We start from the raw sequence: 18,049 nt of genomic DNA on the forward strand, positions 1-18,049 counted from the left end.
CTATCGTCGTCAGAGGGTCGGTATGAGTCGGCAGGTCTGCATCCGCACACGACGATGTTGCCACGGTGTGGAGGAGGCGGGTGAACGAGTGCGCTACGCGACGACACTTTGCTTCTTCAAACCTGCGGCATTCCTTCAAGACGGAATCAACGGAGGAGCACTCTTTGCAAATCAGCAAATTAAAAGCATCGCCCGCAATGCCCTTAAGGATGTGCCCAACCTTGTCAGACTCGTGCATGCTGGGGTCTACTTTTGAGCAGAGCGCCAAAACGTCCAGAATGTAAGCCACGTACGACTCGGTGGATGACTCGACGCGAGAGGAGAGGTCTTTGCGGCAAGCTGGCGCGCCACGGAGTTACCGAACAAATCGCGCATTTCCTGCTTGCACTGATCCCAACTGGTCAGCCTGGACTGGTTGGTTTGGAACCACACCAGAGCGGGTTTTTTCAGATTTAAGGGTAAATTTGCTAACATGAAAGTGTCATCCCACCGGTTGTGGGTACTGACGCGCTCCTACATGCTGAGCCATTGATCAATGTCCTCATCGTCAGCGCCAGAGAAAAGGCCAGGGTCGCGAGGTGGGGAGACAATGACTATCGGGTTGGGGGATGCAGGCTCACGGGTTGGTGGCATCGTCCCGCGATGGGTGTGACGTCTTGACCAAAGCTCCGTGTTGTGCCAAGACTGGCGGGACAGAGGTAGGGAAGTTGCACCTCCACCACAAGATGTGACGTGGCAATGAAGGCACTACTCGTACGAAAATGTATTACAGTCAAATACAAGCCGGTGGGCAAAGGAGATCGAATGTCCCCGGAACAGCGCGCACGTCCGCAAGGCAAGCAGCGTCGTCGTCGTCTCCCAAGGCTGTGTACCAGCTTGGCAGTGGCGCATATCCCTGAAGGAGAGGTTGGCCATAGCTTAGCACTTGGATTGCCAATCTGCCAAGGCCCGTAACAATATATATATATATATAAATACCGTAGAGCGAACAGACGAACGGGTAACAAACAAGCTTTATTGACGTTTTGGCCTCGGACAGGCCTTCGTGATCGTGATTCATACATCACCATAAAAATAGAAAAATGTGAACTCTGGCATAATTTTTTACAACGTGCGCTTCATGCTCAATGCATGTAGCATCAGCTTTACGTTGGAACATGCATTGATTCAGCGTCGTGTAGCGGTAACGTTTTGGAGCGCGCTTCCGAAACAGGCGGCGAGTTAGCTGCTGGAGAAGACCCTCTTCTAAAACTTACCGCGCGGCGTTTGGGGTTCTCTACACCAACCTCACAGTTTGGTTTCCGGAAGGGCGTGCTGGACTGGAGGAACTACTATCAGAACGCACCGCCAAATTTATTTCACCAGAATTATCGCGTTCTTTTTATTTCATGCAAACAGCGCCAATGCCACAGGGACAGGCCGAAACGTCAATAAAGTTTGTTTGTTACTCGTTCGTATGTTGGCTATATATATATATATATATATATATATATATATATATATATATATATATATATATATATATATATATATATACAGAAAGATAGGTCGGCAGTCTACAATTCCAAAGGAGGCATAGGGGTGTGGTTAGGCTCTTTTCTGTTTCACTACGGTTAATTAAGTACACATTATTTTTTTTAAATATACAGAAGAAAGAAAGAAAAACACGCGCCCAGAGTGGGGACCGAACCCACGCCTTTCGATTACATGTCGAATGCCTTACCAATTCGGCTATCTGGGCTACTGTGTTCTCCTTCACTTTCTGGGCTATTTATATTCACTAGAAGTGTATCTGACGCTTGAGGGTGGTAGCCAGCGCCACTCTGACTACACGGGGAGAAGGGGCCCTTCTCTTCAACCCCCGGGGCGTGACTCCAACGTCTACAGCCTGTCATGAGCGGGTTACTGGCGGGAAGCCCTCTTATGCTACCTAGGCATCAAGGCTGCCAGAACCGAGACCCTCGCTATGCTTTCGCAGAATAATATAGTAAGGAAATGGGGGGCTCGTTGAGGAAATACAGAAAGATAGGTCGGCACTCTACAATGCCAAGGGAGGCATAGGGGTGTGGTTAGGCTCTTTTCTTTTTCACTACGGTTAATTAAGTAAACATTATTTTTTTAAATATACAGAAGAAAGAATGAAAAACACGCGCCCAGAGTGGGGACAGAACCCACGCCTTTCGATTACATGTCGAATGCCTTACCAATTCGGCTATCTGGGCGACTGTGTTCTCCTTCACTTTATGGGCTATTTATATTTACTAGAAGTGTATCTGACGCTTGAGGGTGGTAGCCAGCGCCACTGTGACTACACGGGGAGAAGGGGCCCTTCTTTTCAACCCCCGGTGCGTGAGTCGAACGTCTACAGCCTGTCATGAGCGGGTTACTGGCGGGAAGCCCTCTTATGCTACCTAGGCATCAAGGCTGCCAGAACCGAGACCCTCGCTGTGCTTTCGCAGCATAATATAGTAAGGAAATGAGGGGCTCGTTGAGGAAATACAGAAAGATAGGTCGGCAGTCTACAATGCCAAAGGAGGCATAGGGGTGTGGTGAGGCTCTTTTCTTTTTCACTACGGTTATTTAAGTAAACATTATTTTTTTACATATACAGAAGAAAGAAAGAAAAACACGCGCCCAGAGTGGGGAGCAACCATGCCTTTCGATTACATGTCGAATGCCTTACCAATTCGGCTATCTGGGCGACTGTGTTCTCCTTCACTTTCTGGGCTATTTATATATACTAGAAGGGTATCTGACGCTTGAGGGTGGTAGCCAGCGCCACTCTGACTACACGGGGAGAAGGGGCCCTTCTTTTCAACCCCCGGGGCGTGACTCGAACGTCTACAGCCTGTCATGAGCGGGTTACTGGCGGGAAGCCCTCTTATGCTACCTAGGCATCAAGGCTGCCAGAACCGAGACCCTCGCTATGCTTTCGCAGAATAATATAGTCAGAAAATGAGGGGCTCGTTGAGGAAATACAGAAAGATAGGTCGGCAGTCTACAATGCCAAAGGAGGCATAGGGGTGTGGTTAGGCTCTTTTCTTAGGCTCCTAGTAAATATAAATAGCCCAGAAAGTGAAGGAGAACACAGTCGCCCAGATAGCGGAATTGGTAAGGCATTCGACGTGTAAACGAAAGGCGTGGGTTCGGTCCGCACACTGGGCGCGTGTTTTTCTTTCTTTCTTCTGTATATTTAAAAAAATAATGTTTACTTAACCGTAGTGAAAAAGAAAAGAGCCTAACCACACCTCTATGCCTCCTTTGGCATTGTAGACTGCCGACCTATCGTTCTGTATTTCCTCAACGAGCCCCTCATTCCCTTACTATATTATTCTGCGAAAGCATAGCGAGGGTCTCGGTTCTGGCAGCCTTGATGCCTAGGTAGCATAAGAGGGCTTCCCGCCAGAAACCCGCTCATGACAGGCTGTAGACGTTCGAGTCACGCCCCGGGTGTTGAAAAGAAGGGCCCCTTCACCCCGTGTAGTCAGAGTGGCGCTGGCTACCACCCTCAAGCGTCAGATACACTTCTAGTAAATATAAATAGCCCAGAAAGTGAAGGAGAACACAGTCGCCCAGATACCCGAATTGGTAAGGCATTCGACATGTAATCGAAAGGCGTGGGTTCGGCCCCCACTCTGGGCGCGTGTTTTTCTTTATTTCTTCTGTATATTTAAAAAAAATAATGTTTACTTAATAACCGTAGTGAAAAAGAAAAGAGCCTAACCACACCCCTATGCCTCCTTTGGCATTGTAGACTGCCGACCTATCTTTCTGTATTTCCTCAACGAGCCCCTCATTCCCTTACTATATTATTCTGCGAAAGCATAGCGAGGGTCTCGGTTCTGGCAGCCTTGATGCCTAGGTAGCATAAGAGGGCTTCCCGCCAGTAACCCGCTCATGACAGGCTGTAGACGTTCGTGTCACGCCCCGGGGGTTGAAAAGAAGGGCCCCTTCTCCCCGTGTAGTCACAGTGGCGCTGGCTACCACCTTCAAGCGTCAGATACACTTCTAGTAAATATAAATAGCCCAGAAAGGTAAGGAGAACACAGTCGCCCAGATAGCCGAATTGGTAAGGCATTCGACATGTAATCGAAAGGCGTGGGTTCGGTCCCCACTCTGGGGGCGTGTTTTTCTTTCTTTCTTCTGTATATTTAACAAAAATAGTGTTTACTTAATTAACCGTAGTGAAAAAGAAAAGAGCCTAACCACACCCCTATGCCTCCTTTGGCATTGTAGACTGCCGACCTATCTTTCTGTATTTCCTCAACGAGCCCCTCATTTCCTTACTATATATATATTTCGGAGACTTTATTTCCAACGTTTCGACCTGAGACAGGTCTTCCTCAGGTCTTCCTGAGGAAGACCTGTCTCAGTTCGAAACGTTGGAAATAAAGTCTCCGAAGAGCGTACTTCTACTTTGTGCGTATTCCTGCAGCAACTAAGGACTCCACTTCACGACTATATATATATATATATATATATATATATATATATATATATATATATATATATATACACGAAGTAAAAGTACGCTCTTCGGAGACGGCATGTGCTTTGTAGTTTTCCCCCTCTTGGAGACGCCGCCGGACGTTTTTCGGGCTTTCGCCACCTATGGGCTTGTCGCATTTCTTATCATCCGCACCACTCGCGTTTATGCAGTATGGTCTGTATAATCGTGAGCCGCCGCGTCCCCCCTTTTTTATTTGCTTGGTTTTTCTTGTTTGTTTGTTTTGGGCCGTCTTTTTTGCTTGCCTTTAGCAGAATAAGCTCTCTATGGTGTGTGTGGTCATTTGTGTATTGTTTCCCATGTTGGTTGTGTTTCGGGGCGGCGCCCTAACCCTGAGTCCGTACGATTTTTTCCCAAAACTTTTATTTCTGAAGAAGACCTGCATCAGGTCGAAACGTTGAAATAAAGTCCCCGTAAAGTGTACTTTTACTTTGTGCGTATTCCTGCAGCAACTAAGGACTATACTTCCATGTGGTAGATAATTGAAACAGATAAAGAATTTCGAAAGAAAGAAAGTGGAGAAAAAATGCCTGCCGGGTGGGATCCGAACCCACGACCTCCAGAATACCGGTCTGGTGCGATAAGCACTACGCTACCAGCGGGGCTATTTTTCCCCTCCACTTTCAGATTGATTAATTGTAGGGTTTAACGCGCCGACGCAACGCAGGCGATGAGGCGCGCCGTAGTGGAGGGTTCCGGATTAATTTTGACCACCTGGGGATCTTTAACGTGCGCCGAAATCTCGTACACACGGGCGTTTTTGCTTTTCGCCTCCATCAGAAAAGCGACCGCCACGGCCGGGAATCGAACCCGCGACCTCGTGCTCAGCCCTCCACTTTCAGGGGTATTTATGTCAACGTAATTTTTTCCTATGCTTGGGGTTACATTTTAAAAAATACAATGACATGAATACCCCAGAAAGTGGAGGGGAAAAATAGCCCCGTTGGTAGCGTAGTGGTTACCGCACCAGCCGGTATTCTGGAGGTCGTGGGTTCGGATCCCACCCGGCGGGCACTTTTTCTCCACTTTGTTTCTTTCTTTCGAAATTCTTTATCCGTTTCAATTACCTACCACATCGTCCCCTTTGTTTCCGAGGTTGTCTTGACTGCCAACCCTTATTTCTGTCCCATTTCAACGAGCCCCTCATTTCCTATTCTGAATCGCTATATATATATATATGTATAAATAAATAAATAAATAAATAAATAAATAAATAAATAAATAAATATATATGTAGATGTCAGAATGGGAAATGGGGGCCTCGTTGAATAAGGGTAGGCAGTCAAGAAAGTCAAGGGATAATATGGTAGGTCATTTATCCTTGAAACAGAGACACAGTTTTTTGACAAACAGAAAAAAGTGGAGCAAAACATGCCCACCGTATAGGATCGGAAACCGTGACCTGCACAATACGCATCTGGTGCGACCACCACAACGCTACCCGCGCGGCCGCGCTCCTCTCCACTTTCTCGATCATTTTTTGTTTCAGTAATTGTTTCCTGCAATTCATGTCCCCTTGAAAAGAAGGTCTCCTCCTCCCTGAGTAGTGGGAGTGGCACTGGCTACCACCCCCGAACTGACTACCACACCCTTGGTAAGGCTGGATGCCATGCTGCCACTCAAGTTTTTTTTGGTTTATGCCCTTAATGAAATATTAACGTTTCGTTTATGATTTTATTCCGGCCCATTTCCTCTTTGTTTCCATTTTCGGTTTCAGTTTTTGTTTTGTCCAAGAGCATGACTGAAAGTAGGTTCCCCTCATTCTCTCTGTTTCAGGAAAACACCTTAAGCTAATCACCCAGCGGCTGTGGAGCACCAGGCATCCTCACTGTGTCATGAGGTTGCCTCGTCGAGTTCAGAACCTGGCTCGGTGGAAGGCATCGGAATGGAAGCATTGGCTTCTCATGGGGCAAGACCACTGGACAAATAGCTAAGTTGTAAGGCGCTGCCCACATTCTGCCGGATTAAGAATTGTCTACTCGATGGCCGGTTCCCATGAATAGCAAGCCTTGCAAATGTACTGTTTTTTCAAGGATCCAGGTGATCTGAGGCATTGGCGTAGCCAGTGGGGAAGGGGGATGGAGGGTTCGGTGCCATAACACCGGCGTAATTTCATGCAAGCAGAAGACATATATTGTTTCGGTATGAGGCGCGCAGTCTCTGTTATTGTTTGTTGGCATATAACACCCTTCCTACCCCCCCCCCCTGAAAAATATATTTCTGGCTATGCCACTTATCTGAGGGGCTGGTGGAGGGCGTTGCAAATGCACTCCCAGATCCAGAACAAAGTTTACCAAAAAAGGAATATTGTTTTCAAATGCTCTTGCAATGTTTTAGTTAGACAATTTTGGAACCCCAGAAAAAGAGTACGTAAAAAAATTAACACAATGCATGGTATAATGTGACACTAAACTTGACATACTTTCCGCGTCACAAAACTTTTGCGCAAATCTTTGCTTGCAACAGTTTTGCAAATGTGCATTTAAATCCAAGTAATCTGTGATGGGACTTATAGCCGTTAAGATCTTGTCTGTCTACATGTCGTCAGTACTGTTTAGGCAAAAGCCATTAATCTCATGATAAAATGATTCATGAGATGTTTAATGTATAGGTACTAACATTGGAGATGAAAAATGAAACTGTGCATATTATGTGCCTGATTACACCCTCATATTATAATTAGAACTATTGTATGTGTGATGATAGAGGTTATCTAGGCACACGTTTTACTAGCGGTGAGAGAGGAAGGTTCGGAACTCATACGTAGGTGTAAGTATTTCCTTGATTTTGGTGTATTCTAGCTCACTTTCCTTGTTGAACATCAAAATTCAGCCTTGAAAGTGCTTTTCTATTAATCGCTTATCTCACTACATTGGAACATATAGGGTCAATCTTTCTCGGGTTTAGTAGTTTACCCTACGTGCATTCGAATTAGCATGCTTTTTTATGCATAAGCTTTTGTAAAGCTTGCCAAGACTAAATTGTACAGTTAAAATTAAGAAGGCTTTGATCTATTGTAGCTTATCCCTTGCTTTAAGTAGCCTTGATAAAAAGGCAGGCATATATGTGTATACAAAGTAACTACTTAGGTTTGTTTAGGCTTTTCTTGCATTTATAAGGCGTGGAGAAAGCTTACAAGTTCTGGAAGTAACTGCTAATTGGGAACACGTTTTGTTCCAAAAATGTCTCCTTCCCTCCACTTTTTGTAGCGTGAGCTATGAGCAGTTTCGCGTGGCTCCTGGAGAGCCGTGCTGTGTATGGGCTAGGAGTAGTGACGTCTCACGGCGCACAGCTGGCGTGCAGGAGCCGCCGCCGCCGCGACTGGACTGGACTGGACTGTATTGGGTTGGGTTGGGTTGGGTTGGACTGAATTGGATTGTATTGAATTGGAAATTGTTTTAGCAGCAGTAAGCACGATAATCATCTAATCCTAGATAACCAGGAAACCTAAGAATAGCCATCTTAACCTTAGCTTACGCTACGTATATCTTGGCATAGCTGAACTAAGCCACTGCTAATTTTTTTTTCAGGGCGCCTCATGTCTGCATTCGTGCGACGCTGTGAAGCACTGTATGGGCCTACAGCAGCAACCTTCACTGTCCGCCAGCTGCTGAACCTAAACGACTATGTTTGTAACTTAGGGCCGCTCTAGGCCAAGTGAGCATTTGTGTTTGAGAGCGGACAGGGGAAAATATCAAAGTCGGTGATAGCTTCCAATGGCCTGCCACGCTAGATCGTGGAGCGGGTGGCCATGCTCCAACCGTTAGAACTGTACATCACAACCCCAGGCCTCTCGGTAGACGAAAAGGAAGCTTGTGAGCTTTTTAATGGACACACACGTGTCTCAAATGCAGTGCAGGATGTAAATGCAACGCTCCTGAGCCTTAACAGGCAGGCTTTCCTAACAGCCACTGAAGCACAGGTTTTAAGTGAGGCTGGGTTGAGTGATGCGAAGGTGTATGCGATGTATGACAAGCTTTTACGTCAAAAATAACTCTGCCACATCACGCTCTTTAATTAGGCGGCCCACAAAAAGCGACACGACGTTTTTTGAAGCGACTGAGAAAAAAATAGTGCATGTCCCCACAATGGAGGGGCACACCTGCTTACTTTTGTGCCGGGAAGTACTGTTTCTGAACAAAACAAGCTATCCCTAACACATCAAACCATGTTTTTGTCGCAAAACGATGTGCCAGCAATTCGAAACCCTTTAATATTCTGCGCAGCTGTGTTTTTATTGCGTTTAGCTGGGAAGAAAGGCCTTCCTCTTTCTCATGCCAAACATGACCGAGCGGGACTAAGGAACTGTGAAGGACAGTAAAAGGCGATTAAGACAAAAAACAAGTTTGTTGGACTTAAAATATTTCGTGCTTTATAGTGCCCAAAGTGCTTTTCCAGAAAAAACGATGCCTTATTAACTTAGAAGAACAAATTAGACCACAATTTCAATGTTACCACTGCATTGTGGTTTTTGTGACGTCGCAAATGACGTATCGCGGGAAAGCACTTTAAACGAACGTTAGTGTTTTGACTGAAGCTGCCGCCATTGCCAAGAACATGTCTTTTGTTAACCTGGTTACCATCTTCCTTCATAGATGGTGCAACGATACCGTTCAAGGACCTTTATTCGCAAGCTTTCTTTCTGACTTTACTTGTCATTGTTACGGTTGATAGTAATTGTGTTGTGAAACATTGGGTATTACTCGAAAGGCAGATTAATGTAAGAGTGAAGGGACATCTGTATGCCATTCTACTATGTTGGCACATACCCCCCCCCCCCCCTTCCCCCTGAAAAATATATTTCTGGCTATGCCACTCATCTGAGGGCCTGGTGGAGGGCGTTGAAAATGCACCCCCAGATTCAGAACAAAGTTTACCAAAAAAGGGCTACTCTTTTCAAATGCTCTTGCAATGTTTTAGTTAAGCAATTTTGGTTGCAATTTTTCTTCTACTGTGATCTGTTTGAACGATGGCTTTTCCTAGTTGAGAACTCTTGACTGCTTTGAGCTGTGTGCTTGCAATTTTAATTTCCCTTTGATTGATGTATTATTGGTAGCATCATGGTTGCCTGTTACACAACGCGTAGTTGTGATAAGTGGCAGTGTATATCTGGTGGTTAGTTACTGTAACAAATAGTTTGTAGTGCACTGTGTGCGTCTCTGTGTTTTTGCAGCTATTTTGAACATTTCAATGTATGTTGGGCCACGTTGTATTTGCCCTATTACAATAATTTTACTAGTGGCTTTCATGCGAACGACATAACTTCGAAGTGCAGCCGCTGTAAACGAATAAACACTCAAAACAACAAGTAAGGTAGGAACTGGGTTCAAGAAAAATATAGTAAAATCTACAAGCACACCTGGTGAAATAAACATTTTCCCAATTTGTGGCTTTGGCTTTGTCCTTTTTCTCAGTGTTGCAGCAAAAATCAAGAGAGCATTTGAGAACTATAATTCTATTAAAGCAAATTCATGTTCATCTAATCAACTTTCGTCATGAACTCATACCCTCTAATATATGCCCTGTTGCGAAATAAACCCTCTCAAAGAAAGTATTGCGGCTACGTTGTTTTTTTGAGCAAAAAGCTGAACAGTCAGGTAGCATTCACTGCTTTAACGACTCCTTCAACAGCTTATGTGACTCCCGTACAAAAATATGCAAGGAAAGGGGACGTGTTTGTTGATGTATCCAAATTTGAGTGGTGAGTGGAATGGGGAGAATGAACTGCTTTGCTATTTCTCTTCATGTTTCATACCTCTTCAAAGCTCTCGGCCCTGCTTTGATTGTTGCTCACCTTGCCCATGCAAGCATATAATTTTTTAGAACAAGGGTTCCTCCTCGTCAAAATCATCTTGATTACTTCCAATGAATCGATTGTTGATTTGAAAGGACCACAAACCAGTAGTAAGCATTGTGCATAGTATGTTGAGACAAATTATTTCTACAGTTACTCACAGCATGCATGCATACAATCATGAATGCATTGCTGGGCCGAATTTAGCAAATCCTGCATGGTGTTATAATTTGACGTATCTCGATAATTAAATGAACGCTCTGTTGGTTGAAGGCCAATTGAAGAGGCATGCATACAGTGAAAGAAAAGAGGAATTAAGAGTGAAAAATTCATTTCGTAAAGAAACCATGCGAATATTTCCGTAAAAAACAGGCTCCTGTTTATATTGAATGCCTGTAGGCGTGCCTCTGTGTTGTTCAGTGGAAAAAGTCATGTTCAACGATATTGATATTTGTTTGAATTGTCGACTGGCAGCGAGCAGTATCAACAGAACTGTAGCTAGGTGGGCAATTCGGAGTCGATATTGTGTGAGCGGAAGCGGCGTGGCAGAAATGAAGGGAGAGTGAGGTACACACATGGACGGCCATTGGACTAAGAGCTAACATTTATCAGGTAGAGAGAGAAAATCCTCTATTGGAGGCAAGGGGGGTTCCAGAACTGTGGGGGAAGTGTGCTGAAGGACGGGGTAAGGTAAAGTGGGCTCTATAGATTCGGAAGGGTTTTTGTATTGTTGTGAATCTTCTGGAAGTTTTTTGACAAGCCCCTTAGAAAGCGGGGAGCCGACCCACCCGTCGTTCTAAACTGCTCGTGAAAGACCGCTTGAGAGTTTGAACAGTGCAATTGCAATGAACAGTGCAGTGCAATGAACAGTTCACGTAGTGAGGGTTTATGGGTATCATGGGATTGTTGGGAGGAGGGATTTTGACAGTCGACTTAGGGTGAAACCAAATGAGGTGGCGGAGACCAACTTTTGTTTGGCGGGGAGGGGGGGGGGGCACTGTTTGCAACACGGTGCAGTGGCAGGCGCGTACCGTTTGCGTAGGATTTTTGGTGGATGGGTCGATGGCATATTGCTTTTGTAACGGACAACTCAGCAAATAGCTGGTGGACTAAACTCCGAAGAGCTAGCTATATGTCTTTGAAGTTTAGGTCGAAAAGCGATGAGACGTGACGTTTTTGAAGCGGATCGGGTGTCTTTTTTCTTTATTGTAACAACCTACCTGGACCGCTGGGGATATGAGGCGTCGAAGGAGGGCGTCGATGCTGTGGAAACAAACGACATATTCCACGCAAACTCTCCTGCGGAGCTGCGTGAGGTGCCCGATTTCCCAGGTAAGAGGATCCGCTCACGTTGATCTAGGGCTCGAGCCGTTTCGGTGGAGTGCGGTCATCTGGGGAACGTTGTCATGTCCCAGTAGCTATATTTGGAAGATGCGTGCGTACTAGTTTCCAACCATCAAATGAATCGGTTCGGATACTGATTTGCGTCCGCAGCAATTGCTCAGATCGGGCTAATCGTGAGGCAGTCCAAAGCGGCCGGCGATCGCTCATAAAGTTCTGCTTCAGTTGCAGTTCGTAGCATGCGGAATATGTAATGCAGATGGGATGCATTGTTGAATGGTACGTTGTGACAAATGAGAAACAGCTCGGCCGCGCGCCCGGCATTTCAGTTTTAATTGTGATGCTCAGCAAATGCATTCTTGTAGCGCCGCGAGTTAGGCCAACGTATATATGTTCAGAACGCCCATTTGCGCTAGCGGTTGAAGTGGTTGAATACGCAACCAACCACTGTCTCAGCTTTCACAAGACAAAATAGAATTCGTTCCAGGCTCTTAATAAATTTAATGACCCGTAGCCAGTGCCAAGGAAATTGCTAGGGCGGCGCGGTCACTGTGTTTTTCTTCTCGGCGTCTGGTTTCCGAGGGCTGGTTACACTCAAGAACTAGGCTATGAACTCGAGTGAGAGAGACAGAGTGTGGTGGTTCCATTTTAGGAAGGGGAAAAGAAATGAACTGGGTATATTGATCTCACCTGGGAGTTCACCTGCATTCAACCCGGTTTGGGAGGGAGGGAATAGTTGGATAAATAGAGTAGGAAAGCGATCGAGGAAAGAGTAAAAAGCAACGTTCTACTGTGGTCGATTCCGTCGCACACAACACACCTCAAACACTGCTGATTGGCGTCAGGCTGCGTCCGGGAGACAAAAACCTCTATGGAAACGGTGAAGCGTAGAGGAGAGCTTTTTGTGACTAGGAGCGTAGTCTGCGGTGGTTCCGACGTCTTCGGAGTTCGATGGAATACAGCGTGGCTGACAGGCGGGTGCTGAGGAGCGGGAGCTCGAACACGAGCGAGGAAGCGTCCAGGAGGCAGAGACGGCAAAACAATTAACTGCGTGTACCTGCGGTCAGCGGTTTTAGCGCAACGCCAAGGAGCAAAAAGTGTCCCCAGACGCATTGCCCCTGGGTATACAGTAGGCAGTTCTCCACTGCACTCTCAGGCAAAAAGGACTAAAAGTTCGCCTTCTGGGACACTAACGGCCTTTGTCATAATCATTACTCCCTTTGGGGACGAAATGTGAGCGGACTAACGGTTATTCCGCCAACCGGTTGGTCCTTTCCGATACTCCTCAAGGACGAACTGCAGAACGAGAGCCGCAATACAAAAAAAAAGCACCAGCAGGAATTGAACCACTGACTCCCGCAAGAACACCTGAGCAATCCAATACGCTACTACTTTGCTGCTTCGGTACTCGCAGGACCCACGACGTTCACGTATGATGGCACGCATTGGGCCTCCACGTGACCAAAGGGTCGGCACCGTTAGCACTTCGGGACTTGGCACTGACTGCGGACATTACCTTCGCGGATGCACCGCAGACACTGCATACGTCTTCCCGGCGCAACAACCAGGGCCACCCCCCCGGCTACGCGAATTTGGTGCGGCAGGTCGCCGAGCTTCAGCCCCGTGTTGAGCTTGAGAAGCATCGTCCTTCACCCCGAAAGCTCGTCACCGCTTCCATGTTATCTCGTTTACACGGCCGTAGTTCACGAATGCGGCACGAATGTCCTCAGTGCAACGCCGTTCAAAAGCCAGTGCATCTTAACCCTAACCTCCTAGCTTTGCGGATCGACGAAAAGGCAGCGGCGTCCCTCCACTTGTAAGTCGCCAGCTTCCAGCATCTTCCTCGTTGCTTCAGGACCGCTGAAGTTAACGGCCCAGTCGTGGTTTTATTTCGTACGCCGCCAAGGCAACAACCTCGGGCTCCCGGAAATACTCGAAGCGGTACGGTCGTCATCGTACGTCGGCTTGTAGAAAACGGTATTAAGATATATTTATTCATTTTATTTATTTATTCTGTTTATTTATTTATTTATTTATTTATTTGTTTATTTATTTATTTATTTATTTATTTATTTATTTATTTATTTATTTATTTATTTATTGCACCCTCAACGCCCGGGTAGGGCGTTACAGAGTGGAGTGGGTGTGAGGACTGCATATAAGGTACAGGAGAAATAAATGCAACAGCAGAATGAATGATTACACGACTGAAAAGGCAATACGCGTGCAGAAGAATACAGAGCACCTTGGTGCCAAAACAAATCACACCAACAATAAAGAAAACTAGGACACTGGTTGCAAAGGCATAAAAAAAGACACGCACATGCGCAGAAATGTACAATTCAAAGGCGATATTAATAGACTAACAATAAAAATACGCGCCCGTAATACAACGAATAGCATATTCAGCGTCGCGACATATTGTTACGAGGCGAGGATGCCGTAGACAAATGTATTTGCAATACTCAAAACGCAAGAGGCTGGGTGCCGCTGGTACACACTGAGGGAAGCACAACCATCCCACCTCGTCCTCTTCTTCCACGGGAACTCCTCGCACAATCCCCGTTCGTTTCACCTGTGGCAAATTCCCCCATAACCACATAGTGTGCCTCGTGTCAATAATATAGCAGTAAAACAGTAACAAAAAAACACACACCAAACTGCCAGAACAACAATAAAGAGCCAATATGGCATGGACAATGTAAACAAAGGTTGTTGAAGCAGTTTACACGGAGAAGTGGGTGGATAAGGCTGATTTAAACAATTTATTATCAGGTATGGGCACTACCTGTTCGGGGAGGTGGTTCAAATCTCTTATCGTGCGAGGGAAAAATGCGTGATGAAAGGTGTTGGTGTCGCATGCGAATGGTCTGATCTTGTGGCAATATCAAGGCACCGGGAAATCTAGGAAGGACTAGGCAGGATGGTATCGCGTAAAGTGGGATGATAGTATATTTTATGAAGCAAACATATGCGCATCAGTTGGCGGCGTAGCGAGAGATCTGGGAATAGTAATGGGGAGTTCACATTAGAAACGTTTGCAGTACGGTGATAATTACTTAAAACGAAACGCCCCGAGCGATTTTGTATCGCTTCAACTGCACTTGTTCGTAAATTAATACCCTGGTCCAAGATAGCGGTCGCATACTCTAATTTTGGTTTAATTAATATTTTGTAAAGGAGTAGTTTTAACGATGATGGTATGCTGCGAAAGTTTCTTCTTATGTAGTAAAGTATTCGATTGGCGTTAGCAGTTATGTAGTTAGTGTGCTGTTTCCAAGATAGGCTGCTTGATATATAAACGCCCAAATATTTATATGAATTCACTGATTGAAATAGGGCATTTTGAATAGAGCAATTAAAATTAGGAGAGCTCTTCCGGGATACGTGCATTATTTTGAATTTAATAATGTTGAGGGTCACAAACCAATTTTCGCACCATCTGGTGAAGGTATCAAGGTCATTGTGAAGTAAATTAGCGTCATTAGTGTTCGAGATTTCGTGGTATATAACACAATCATCGGCGTAAAGAATAATTGAAGAGTGAAGCTTAGCGGGTAAGTCGTTGATATATATTACAAATAAGAGTGGGCCGATCACGGAACCTTGCGGAACACCTGATAGTACTTTGGACATAGGCAAATCAGATAGGTGAACTGTAACAAATTGCGATCGATTGGTTAAAATATTGCGCAGCCAAGTAAGGACGTTGGAATCTAGGTTAAGTTTACTTAATTTAAGGAACAAAAGGTTATGCGACACCCTGTCAAATGCCTTAGAAAAGTCTAGGAATATACAATCACCGGTTGAACCCCGGTCCAAAATGCTAGGTACAGAGTGTGTGAAGGAAGCCAGTTGGGTTTCACAACAGTAATGTTTGCGGAAACCATGCCGAGATAGATGAAAAAATGAATTAGAATCAAGATGAGCTACAATTTGAGATGATATGATGTGCTCGAGGATTTTGCAAGGAATGCTGGTAAGACAAATGGGGCGATAGTTCCTAATGAGATGTTTATCACCAAGTTTGTGAGTCGGCACCACCTTCCCTTCCTTCCAGTCACCCGGTATTTCACCGGTGCTAAGAGACTGCTGGAATATTTCCGACAAAATTACAAAATTGCGACAAAAGTCTTCCGTTAGGCAGTTTTGGCAGTATAATATGGCAGTCCTTATCCTCACAACCATAAATCCTACTTCCTCGGCCAGCAAGGTCCGCATTCGCCGCTCCGCCGGAGCTCATGATTCACACGTCCGTACGCGAGTGTGACCGGGAGCAGAACGATTACGCTAAGCCACGCCGCAGGGCGGCGGTAGTTTCAGTAGAAAATACGTATTGAAAAGTACAGCGTGCAGTACTGTGCACAACGCGAGAGATTAATTGTAACTGGTGTCCGAATTTCTGTCCGTTCAAGCGAATGCGACCGTGATTTGAGCTTTGCGCTTTGCTAACGGTAGGTACTATTTTTCAGTTAAGTCCTAAGTAGAGCCTCACAACTACAGTTTTTGTTTTGCAAAGAACAACCAACTCGTCGCCTAGATGAGACAGGTGGCTGGGTGATTGGTCGACTCAATTATTTCCGCACAAATTAGTTCAAACTATTCGTGTTGGCTACATGTGTTAAGTGCTCTATGTACCGTCTGTGAAAGCAGTCGTCTGTGTGAGTGTCAGGGGAGGGAAAGAGACCATATTTTTCTTAATGTTCATCTTAAGCGCACAAAAAATACACGGACACAGAAGACAAGGACAAGTGCTTGTCCTTGTCTTCTGTGTCCGTGTGTTTTTTGTGCGCTAAAGATGAACGTTATGGAATACCAACTAGCCCGCACGCAAGCCCTTCTTGATATTTTCCTGCATAGGCGAAACCAAATGCGGTGTTGCGTAGCCACGGATTCTTCAAGTTAGCGCTGCCAGATGATCGTGACTGGTAAATTCAGCCGGGTTTTACAGCAGTTGCAGCATTGTCACTGGTTTGGTGCTCAAAGCGATTATGTACCGAGTGTAAAAGATAATTGCAAGACGCTCAGTTGTAGCGAGCATTTTTAATTTGCAGTTGTCATCAGCAACGAATGAGTTTTTCTCGTCTGTTAAACATATGCAGATTCATTACGCTTGGGGATGAACTTTTGCTATTGTCACTGATAGTAGTCTTATTGTTGACACGTTTGAAATCTTTCATTGGTCGTTATTACCTCGCGTGAATCGCATGCAACACAGCGTATACATATCAACATAACCTCACCGAGAAGCGCTCCGCCGCTCGTTTGCATTACCCGAAGCCAGAATAAGCGTAGCCGCTTTTTTTTATAATTACCATTGATATTTCTTCCCGTGGCACTATGTAAAGGACCCACTGGCTGAAATGTCTTGTGTTTTGTAAACCGAAAACTGTCTACAGATAATGCGCGAAACGGAACGACAACGCCATTACAGCGGATTAACGACGCAGCAAAGAGACCAAATGCAGGCGTTTGGGCTTGCCGTTACTCCTTATGAATCGGCAGGGACGGACGTATCGTCCGAATTTGTGCACACGGCACACACTCTGCCACAGTTACTCCCCTTGAAGATGAACGGTTGCCTGCGAAGACTAACGGCCAAATTTTATTGTAGCGTAAGCTACACTGGCCGAGGTTGAGCAGTTCGCGTGGACCTTGAAGGGCCGTGCTGCGCAAGCGCGAGGAGCATTGGATTGAATTGTATTAAATTGTATTGTATTTGATTGGAAATCCAATTCAATTGGAGTACGGGTGTGCAGAGAATTGGGTCTGCACATTCGCCGATCTCAGCATTCCAGAGGAGTGACGTCAGAGCCGCGGCAGACGCACTGGCGCCGGCGCGTGCCCAGCTGTGCGCCTACGTTACGCAGTAGCCAAGTCTGACGCTGCGCCGGAGCCACTTGATAGCCGTTTCGCGTGGCTCCAAGAGAGCCGTGCTGCGCATGCGCGAGGAGCAGTGACTGGACTGTACTGGACTGGACCGGACCGGACTGGATTGGAAGTCGTGTTAGCAGCAGTAAGCATGATAATCAGGTAATCATAGACAACCAGGAAAGCTAAGAATAACCAGCTAAACCTTTGCTCACGCTACGTATGTCCTTGCACAGACGAGCTAAGCCACTGCTAATTTTATTGTAGTCCCTGTTTTTCTCCCCTTTGCCTGAGAGTTTGGGCATACCCAGCGGCGAATTCGCCTGGTGGCTCAGTGCCCCAGGCGATACGAGTGCTACAGGTGCCACCACCAGTGGGGCTTAACTTAGTCTGCAGTGTCTCTAGTGCATCTTCGCCTAGCGTCACACTTTCTAGTGCCTCTACCAGTGCGCTTCAGCTTAGTTATAGCACTTCTAGTGCCATATTCAATTTATCTAGTGTCTCCTTGTGCCGACAAGGCGCTGGTTTTTGCGAAA

General features: G+C 45.8%; 1 non-coding gene across 1 annotated transcript; it reads right to left on the reverse strand.

Annotated features, from left to right (window-relative positions):
• Positions 1-1,669: 1,669 nt before the first annotated feature.
• On the reverse strand, positions 1,670-1,741 carry Trnat-ugu (transfer RNA threonine (anticodon UGU)). Its single transcript has one exon. It is a non-coding gene; the product is annotated as a tRNA-Thr (tRNA).
• Between the last annotated feature and the right edge of the window lie 16,308 nt (positions 1,742-18,049).

Source organism: Haemaphysalis longicornis, unplaced genomic scaffold, assembly GCF_048455015.1.
Source record: "Haemaphysalis longicornis isolate Haplotype H1 unplaced genomic scaffold, Haemaphysalis longicornis Haplotype H1 scaffold_12, whole genome shotgun sequence".
In the NCBI taxonomy this organism is placed as follows: domain Eukaryota; kingdom Metazoa; phylum Arthropoda; class Arachnida; order Ixodida; family Ixodidae; genus Haemaphysalis; species Haemaphysalis longicornis.